This window comes from Pongo abelii, chromosome Y, assembly GCF_028885655.2.
Source record: "Pongo abelii isolate AG06213 chromosome Y, NHGRI_mPonAbe1-v2.0_pri, whole genome shotgun sequence".
Classification (NCBI taxonomy): domain Eukaryota; kingdom Metazoa; phylum Chordata; class Mammalia; order Primates; family Hominidae; genus Pongo; species Pongo abelii.
Window position 1 is genome coordinate 46,651,767 of NC_072009.2, and position 8,851 is coordinate 46,660,617.

The following is an 8,851-nucleotide window of genomic DNA, read 5'->3' on the forward strand; positions in this document are numbered from 1 at the left end:
GTACCAAAAGAGACAGTTTCTGTTGTGGTTCGTAAAATATGGAGTTTTTATATATGTGTGATAAGAAAATCAGGGCAGTGAAGAAGAGAATAAAAGAAATTACATGAAAGAGGAAATGATCAATCACATTGATGGGTTGGGTCCAGGAGGATGCATTTTAAAATGTGATAAAGCTTTTTGTCTTTGAATAAATACGTGCATATAGTTAAAGGTGTGATTTAGATCAGAATAATAAACGACAGCAGTTGAGGAATTTAATACTCTACAGTATAAAACTTAACAAATTGGAGGAAAGGATGTTTATGGTAAGTTATGAGAATAAAAGCAACGCAAAGAAAGTTCAGGAAATGAACATCTTATCAAATAAAAATAAAATAGATAACTTCTTGATTCTTCCCTCCCACTTTTTTAAACTACTACTTCTATTTTTCCCATTGATATATTTTAACAAATGACCAACATCTTCTGGGGAAATATTATGTTCTGTCTCTGTTAATTTGCATTATATTCTTACACATTTCATGCCTTTTTATTATATTAATAGAATTTTTAGTCAGAAAAGTTTTCTGTCTAAATTCCATTCCAATATTTACTTGATTTAAAAGTAAATCAAGTAATTTACTTTTAAAAGTACTGTTGCCTTTTATCTTCCTTTCTATTCATTTTTGTTGAATATTGCTTCCCACCGATAATGACTAATTGATCTTCACAATGTATCATTAATTTATCTGATAGTTTGTCCGGAAAGAACCTAATATGAGCTTCTTCATACCCTCCCCCAACAAAATAGAATTTACATCTTCTATAACCATGCAAAGTCTGGATTTCCTTTCTATTTAAATTGAAACTTTACTTGATTAATAATTTCATAGCATCAAGCCAAGAAACAGTATTTTAAATGCAAAATGACCAACATCTAACAATAAGTGGAACTTAAAGGGCTCACTGTTTTGTAGTCCTTTCCAAATCAGAAAAATCTGCTTGTTAGTTTTCTTAGTGTCATCACGGTTGCACTTGGCTTAGACCTTGTACGGTTTTGTTTTAGTCAATGTCAGCGGCAGACACTGGCTGCAGAGCACAAAAAGAAAACTTATGAGAAATATATCCCTTTCTTCTTACTACTTGAAGACAGGACAATCATCTTGTTGTTAAGAGGTAGTTAAGTCCTCATAGTAGTTTTATTGTCTATTTCCTTGAAACAATGTTTGCTGAAGAAATAATATGTCAAGTTATTTGACATATTGACTAAATTATGTCAAATGCTTTAATTGACTGCGTTATGTCAAATGGTGATTCAATATTTCCGAAACCAGATATATATTTTTTATTGTGATTAGTGATCCATATTTACCTTTTTACATTTTCCATGAATAGTGAATTATACTGAATCTTGTTTTCTTCTATTCGGATTTGATACGGAACTATACTGGATTCACTGAAAAGAAGAGTTTGAATTAGCAGCATGCTAAGAATGGACACCGTGTTTGAAGAGACTGATAAAGAAATTACAAGAGGAGTTTCATCTTTCGAAGAAAAAATGGTCCTTGGGCACACACACCATATGAGCTTTACTTTCAGCATTCTCTGCTCAACTGTTCGGTGCTGTGGTGAGGCACCTATGCATTGTATATATCTGAAATTAAGTGAAAAGCTATTGACAGATTCTGATATCATTTGCCATGAACTTTATTACTGTGTAAGTACTTTTGGATCAAATTACCCTAATGTTTTTCAAAAAAGACTTTAGAAGAAATAAAGCCGCGTTACTTTTTTTGGCACGTTCTTCCTTTAGGATCTACAGTGAGGTAAGTGATACAAATCTCTCTCATTCTGTTTCCAACAAGTAAATAGAATACAAATTGTTCACTAACAAGATTAAGGATTGGGTAATCATTGTTCCTCTAAGTGAAATGCATCCCTGTTTAGTTTTGTTTAGTTTTCACAATTTTGAAAATTTTCCTATTCAATTTTTATCAGTCATAATATATTGAGAGTTTTTAAAAAATGAAAATGGGATTTAGTTAGTGGTTTTTTCTGCTCCTTTTAATATTATTCTCATTCAACTTAACGGGCATTCTAAATAGTAATGAGTGATATGAATATAACCTTAAAGGAAGGAATGAGGGTAGAGTGAGAGAGAAGAGAGTATGACTCGAAAATAATCTCACAAGTTTTATTTGTCAACTCATATGTTTTAACATGTTAGTAGTAGATTTTCTACTCATCCTTAAATTCAGAGCTGTGACTTAGAATACAAAAATGGAGCTAAACAATTCATTTCCATATGACTTCTGTCTGCTACTATACTGATTTTCACGAGTACTATAAATTTTGTAAGAACTAATTTCATTCAGATCTGCATTTAGACTTCCAAGATAGTAAAATGTATAAAAAATATATACATTTTATAGAATAAGGAGTCATTGGGGTAAGTATTACCTTTCTTTAAAAGGTAAATGCAGAAGTTTATAAACACATGCAAAAATGTGCAATCTCATGATTTAATCTTCTATTCAAATAAAAAATAGTAATAGCTAGGCCGTTAGTGACACCAGCAGGGTAATAAACCCTCCTGCAAAGCCAAAGCATTAATACCAACGATAATGCATGAAGTGATTTTGGGCCATAATCTGGAGAAAATTTAAGTTTAATTGACTGAATCTCCTGAAAGAGAAGGACTTAGGCAGAAACAACAAAAAAATGAACAATACATTAGCCAGAAATCTCAACAAATAAATAAGACACTTGAAAATATTAGAACCAATAAATCTCCATGTAGTAAAAACACACCTAGTTTTGTTGCTGTAGTTGTTGTTTAGAGACAGTGTCTGTCACCCAGGCTGGAGGGCAGTGGTGTGATCTTACCTCCCTGCAACTTCCAACTCCCAGGTTCAAGGGATTCTCCTGCCTGAGCCTCCCAAATAGCTTGGACTACAGGCTCACACCACCAAGCCCAGCTAATTTTTGTGTTTTTAGTAGAGATGGGGTTTCACTATATTGGCCTGTCTGGTCTCAAGCTCCCGACCAAGTGATCCACACACCTTGGCTTCCCAAAGTGTTGGGATTACAGGCATGTGCCATCATGCCTGGCAAAATTTTTCTTTGTTACAATGTTAATTTAAGAAATTTTATACATTTCTTAAATTTTTTGCAATAGGCTGAGCATGGTGGCTCACACCTCTAATCCCAGCACTTTTAAAGGCCAAGGCATACAGATCATCTGAGGGTGGCAGTTCAAGGCCTGCTTTGATGACATGGTGAAACCACCCCTACTACAAATACAAAAGTAGCTGGGTGTGGTGGCATGCCCCTGTAATCCCAGCTACTTAGGAGGTTGAGGCAGTAGAATCACTTGAACCTGGAAGGTAGAGGTTGCAATTCTGTGATGATGAGAAATGTTGACATATTTATATATAGTGTGTGTGTGTATATATATATATATACACACAGCAAAAGACACACACACACACTACACCTGTTAGCTGTGTATATGCATTCTTTGGTAAACAGAAGATACATATTTTTAATTGGGTTATTATTTTCTTGTTCTTTTAAATCTGTTTTTATTTCCTTGTACATTTTGATTAACCCCTTTTCTGATGGACAGTTGGAAAATATTTGCTCTCATTATATTAGTCTGGTGATTTATTTTATTTTATTTTATTTTATTTTATTTTATTTTTGTAAAGAATTTTTCTAGTATGATGTAACCTCACTTTTCTGTTTGTGCATTTTTTTTGCCTGCGTTGTTGAAGTCTTATCCAAAAAATATTCTTGCCCAGACCAAGGCCATTAAATGTGTTTTGTGATTTATTCTACTAGTTTCACAGATTGGTGTTGTCATTACATCTTTAATTTTAAACGTTTTTAAATATATATTCTTATAGGTCAGGTCTCACTATATTACCTAGTGTAGAGTGCAGTGGCGTTAAGTGTTTCATGCTATAGGTTTGAACAGTTAGGCTCAGGTAATCCTCCCTGCTGGAACCCCTGAGTAGCTAAAATTATAGGGGCACTCCACTGCACTAATCTTTTTAATCCATTTGGGTTAATTTTTGTATTTGGTGAGAGATAGGGTTCTAATTATGTTCTTCTGCATATAGCTGTCCTGTTTTCCCAGCACCACTTATTGAAGAGACTGACATTTCCTCATTTTGTTTTCTTGGCATCTCTGCAGAATATCAGTTGGCTATACAGGCGTAGATTTATTTTTGCTCGGTGTGTTCTATTGTATTGGTTTATAACATTGTGACATCCCCAATTCTATGGATTCAATCCCCAACCCCATTGACATCTTCAGGATAGCTCTGGCTATTCACGATTTTTGTGGTTTCATATTTATTTAGCATTTTTTTTCAATTTCTGTGAAAAATGCCATTGGTGTTTTGATAGAGACTGCATTCAACTTGTGCACTTCTTTGGATCATATAAACATTTTAACCATATTACTTTTTCCAATCAATGAACATAAATATCTTTCCATTTATGTATGCCATTTTAACATTTTATTAGTGTTTCATAGATTTCAAACGCAGATTTTTTTTATCTCCTTGGTTAAATTTACTCCCTTTTATCCCCCATACCTATTATGAATAACATTGTGTTCTTAAATTTTTGGGGTTTTTTTGATATTTTGCTGTTAGTGTATGGAAATGCTATGCAATTTTATATGTTGAGTTTGTAAACTGAAACTTTACTTACCTTCTGTATTAGTTCTAACTACTTTTTACTTGTGTGTTTAAGGATTTCGATAGTATGTCATTAGCATATATGCACAATTTTACTCTTTTCTTTCTAATTTGGGTAGCTTTTCTTACTTTCTCTTGTCTAATAGTTCTGGCTAAGGTCTTTTATTATTACATTAATAGAAGTAGTGAAAATGAACATCCTGGTCTTCCTTCAGATCTTCTCAGAAAAGCTTTCATCTTTTAATTCCCTTTGAGTGTAATATTAGCTAAAGGTTTGTATATATGGCATTATCTGGTTATTTGGGTCTATGTCTTTTGTTGTGTTGAGTTACAGTTGTTCCATGCATAATTTGTTAAGAGATTTTATTGTGAAAATGTTGAATTTTGTCAAAACTTTTTTAACTTATTGAAATGACTGCACAGATATTGTTCTTTATTTTGATGATATGATGTATGACATTTAATGATTCCAATATATTAAAACATTCCTGCATCCCTGTAATCTCACTTGATCATGGTGAATGATTTTCTAAATGGTCATTATAAGTCATTTCCCCAGTATTTTATTGAGGATTTTTACATTATGTTTATCAGATATATTAGCGCATAGTTTTCTCTTTTTTCTTGTATCTTTGTCTGGTTTTGTAATCAGCATAATGCCATCCCAATGGAATGAGTTGGAACAGTTCCCATATCTTCCTTTTTGTTTTATGTTTTGACTAGGTTAAAAAAAAGTGGCAGTAGTTTCTTTTTTGTGGCAGGTAGAATGCAGCAGTGAATACATCAGGTCCAGGGCTTTTCTTTAATAGGTGACCTTTTATTGCTGATTTGATTTCTTACCATTAATTTGCTTCTGGGTATCAATTATGGTAACTCTTTTATGGCTCTGATTTCCTTTATAAGGGGCTTTGTTTTCTTTTGTTTTTTTTGTTTTGTTTTGTTTTCTTTTCTTTTTTTACTTTTGAGTTTAGATTTTTGTTTTTCTAACTCCTTCATTGAAACATCAAGTTGTATATTTGATGTCTTCTTGTAGTTGAAGGCATTTATTGCCATAACTTCCCTCTTAAAACTGTTTTGGTTGAATCTCTTAGGTTTTGGTGTGTTGTGTTTCTATTTTTGCCTGAAGAAATATGGTGTTTTTTTTTTTGAGATGGAGGTTTGCTCTTTTCTCTCAGGTTGGAGTGCAATGGTGTGATTGTGGCTCACTGCAACACTCACTTCCTGGGTTCCAGTGATTCTCCTGAGTTCCAGTGATTCTCCTGACTCAGCTTTCTGAGTAGCTGGGATTACAGATGTCCAACAATACACCCAGCTTATTTTTGTATTATAATAGATAAACTGTTTCACCATATTGTCCAGGCTACTCTCAAGCTCCTGACAACATATGATCCACCTGCCTTGGCCCCCAAAATTGCTGAGGATACAGTCATGAGCCATCACACCCAGCTCTACCACACTCTTAAATGCCAGTGTCTGATACATTTGCTCTTTGGATGTTATCCCATTAGTCTCATGAATCTTATTTATGTTTTCTCCTCTGACTCTACATTTTGAATTGACTTGTCTGTGAGTTTTGCTGCTTGACCACTTCTATTGTCACTAAAGTCAATTGCATTTTTTATTTTGTTGTGTTTTATTCTTCAAGATTTCTGTTTGTTTTTTCCTCCCATTTTTTAATCTCTTGTGTAAGTTCTCTGTGTAAATTCTCTGTGTAAAATCTCTTATGTAAATTCTCTGATAAATTTCAGAATTCTTTGTGTTTTGCTGAAGTTCAATGCATTGTCTTAAAACAAGTATTTTGAATTCCTTGTCAGGCCATGTGTCCACACCCATCTCTTTTGGGGCAGTCACCACCACCGCTTTATTTTAACCACTTGATGCCATCATGTTTCTTTCATTGATCCTAATGCTTGTGACTATGCCTCAATTTCTGTGCAGTGATGTATGTGCCTAATTCGGTGTTTGTAGTTTGTCTTTGTTTGGAAGCTTTCTTCCACAGTAAGACTGTCCAGAGATTCAGGGCAATGAAAAGAAGGAAATTAAGGTCTTTAAGCCTACTATAGCTTCAGCCCTGGTAGCATGAGGGGAAACATTAACGAGCAGACTTTCATGGCAGGAGTAATTTGACCGACAAAGTTGACTCAGTGCCAGGTTGCACCTGCATCACATAGTTGAGCACTGGGTGCACTCAAGGCCTGTATCTTCCATGGCCTGCCCTCTGAACTTTATTCCTGTCTGAGGTTACTGTAGTCAATCAACAGGAATATTGACTGTAACTCAGCTCCATTCTGCTGAGGTCATAATTTCTAATCTGTTGCCGGGGTTGGTCTACATGATTACCCCTGAGTTTCAACCTCCCAAAGTGCTGGGGTAAAGGGACAGGCAAATAAAAGTACTATGCCTACTTCCTTTGACCAAGCAAGCCTCCCACCTCTGCCTCCTGAATAGTTAAGACTACAGGAATGTGCCACCATGCCTGGCTAACATTTTTGGTGTTTTGTTGTTGTTTTTGTTGGGCTCAAGTGATCTAATCACCTCAGCCTTCTAAAGTGCTAGGGTTACAGGTATGAGTCACTGCACCCAGCTAAAATTTACTTTCTAAAATTTAACTTTTAGGTCATTTCCTTTTATTCAGTCTTATTTCTCATAAATGCAGTTAAGAATGTTATTGCTTTAGAGTTTCTCTTTGGGTATTCCTGAAGGAATAAATGGACTCGATAGTAATTTTCTAAATGGTGTTAGAAAACGAATAATTACTTTAGATGAGTAAAGTCTATTTGTCCTCTTTTTGCTTTCTGTTTTCATTTCATTGTGTATAAAGACTGTATTATTTTAACCCTCCTGTATATGTGAAATGAATTTTTACTCTTTCAACTGAATGTAGTAGAAGATTGTTTGAACTGATTATACAACTACTATATAATTTTGGTTTTCTTCCTTGTGCATATTAGTCTAATTATTGGGATAAAAATGTCAAAATTAAATTAATTTTCTTCTTAAAAACTTTCTGATAAAATTACCTAAATACACATAAACAAAAACATGCCCACACATATCACTTAATTTCTAAAACTTTTAATTTTTCTGCTTCTCTAGTACCTCGTATTCCATCACTCAGCAAAATCTGGCAGCTCCACTTCCAGAATTTACTTGAACTCCACAGCTTATTTCTGATTTCCTGTTATCACCATAGTCTAAAACACAGTTTATATTGCATTTGCCTCCCATTTTACACTGTAATTTCCTACTTTACACTCTAAGTTTCTATAAAAAAGAAACCACTTTTTCAAGATCTAATTCAGGTAATTTTATTTGTTTTTAATTGAGACTTCTTTCTAGGTGATGTCACACCTTATAGCATCAGACATGAATGTCTCTATCCAATTTCATGTGTTCCAGTTATTTTATTTTGAGGGAATGTGGATATACATTTATAAATTTGGGTATGTGTGTATTCACTTATTATTTGTTTTTCCCAGGTGTAATATATGTTTTGCATGCATATATTTACTAAATCCCTGATAATGGAAAGATAACAATTCTTTTTTTTTTCTTTCTTGTAAGTAAATTATTTTCTGAAGGAGGTGGGTTGGGAGAAATATATCTTAACATGGCAAGTTTAAAAGAGAAAGTGGCCATTGCTAATGAAAATTATTCTCTAACATTTTTGTGTTTATCTTTAATAGCATTGATGATGATTGCTGATGACATATTCCCTCTTCTCAGTTGTATAGGTGCCATTCACTGCAATATACTGGCCATCCACACTGGCAACGACTTTGCTGCCATTAAACTACAGGTGGTAAAATTCATCTATGTCATGATATGGCGTTCCTTGGTGATTATCTCACATGTAGTGACTCTGGCATTTTTCCCTGCATCTCTGAAACAGGGGAGCTTACACGTTCTATTAATCTTATATTTTGTATTATTGTTGACACCATGGCTGGAGTTTTGGAAAAGTGGAGCTCATCTTCCTCCCAACACAGAAAATAATTCCAGTTTGGTGGGTAACTATGGATGCTTATCTTAATCATACTAGTTATATGCTGCCATCAATTCTCCTGCTGGCCAGCAGTGAAACTGCAGCTGTCAAATGAGGAATTAATTGATAAGGGACAGAGGTGGGCCATACAATCTACACTACAGCTTTCAGTTTTTAG

At 34.1% G+C, this 8,851-nt stretch overlaps 1 pseudogene; it reads left to right on the forward strand.

Annotated features, from left to right (window-relative positions):
* Positions 1–1,471: 1,471 nt before the first annotated feature.
* Positions 1,472–8,851, forward strand: LOC129053282 (testis-specific XK-related protein, Y-linked-like; annotated as a pseudogene).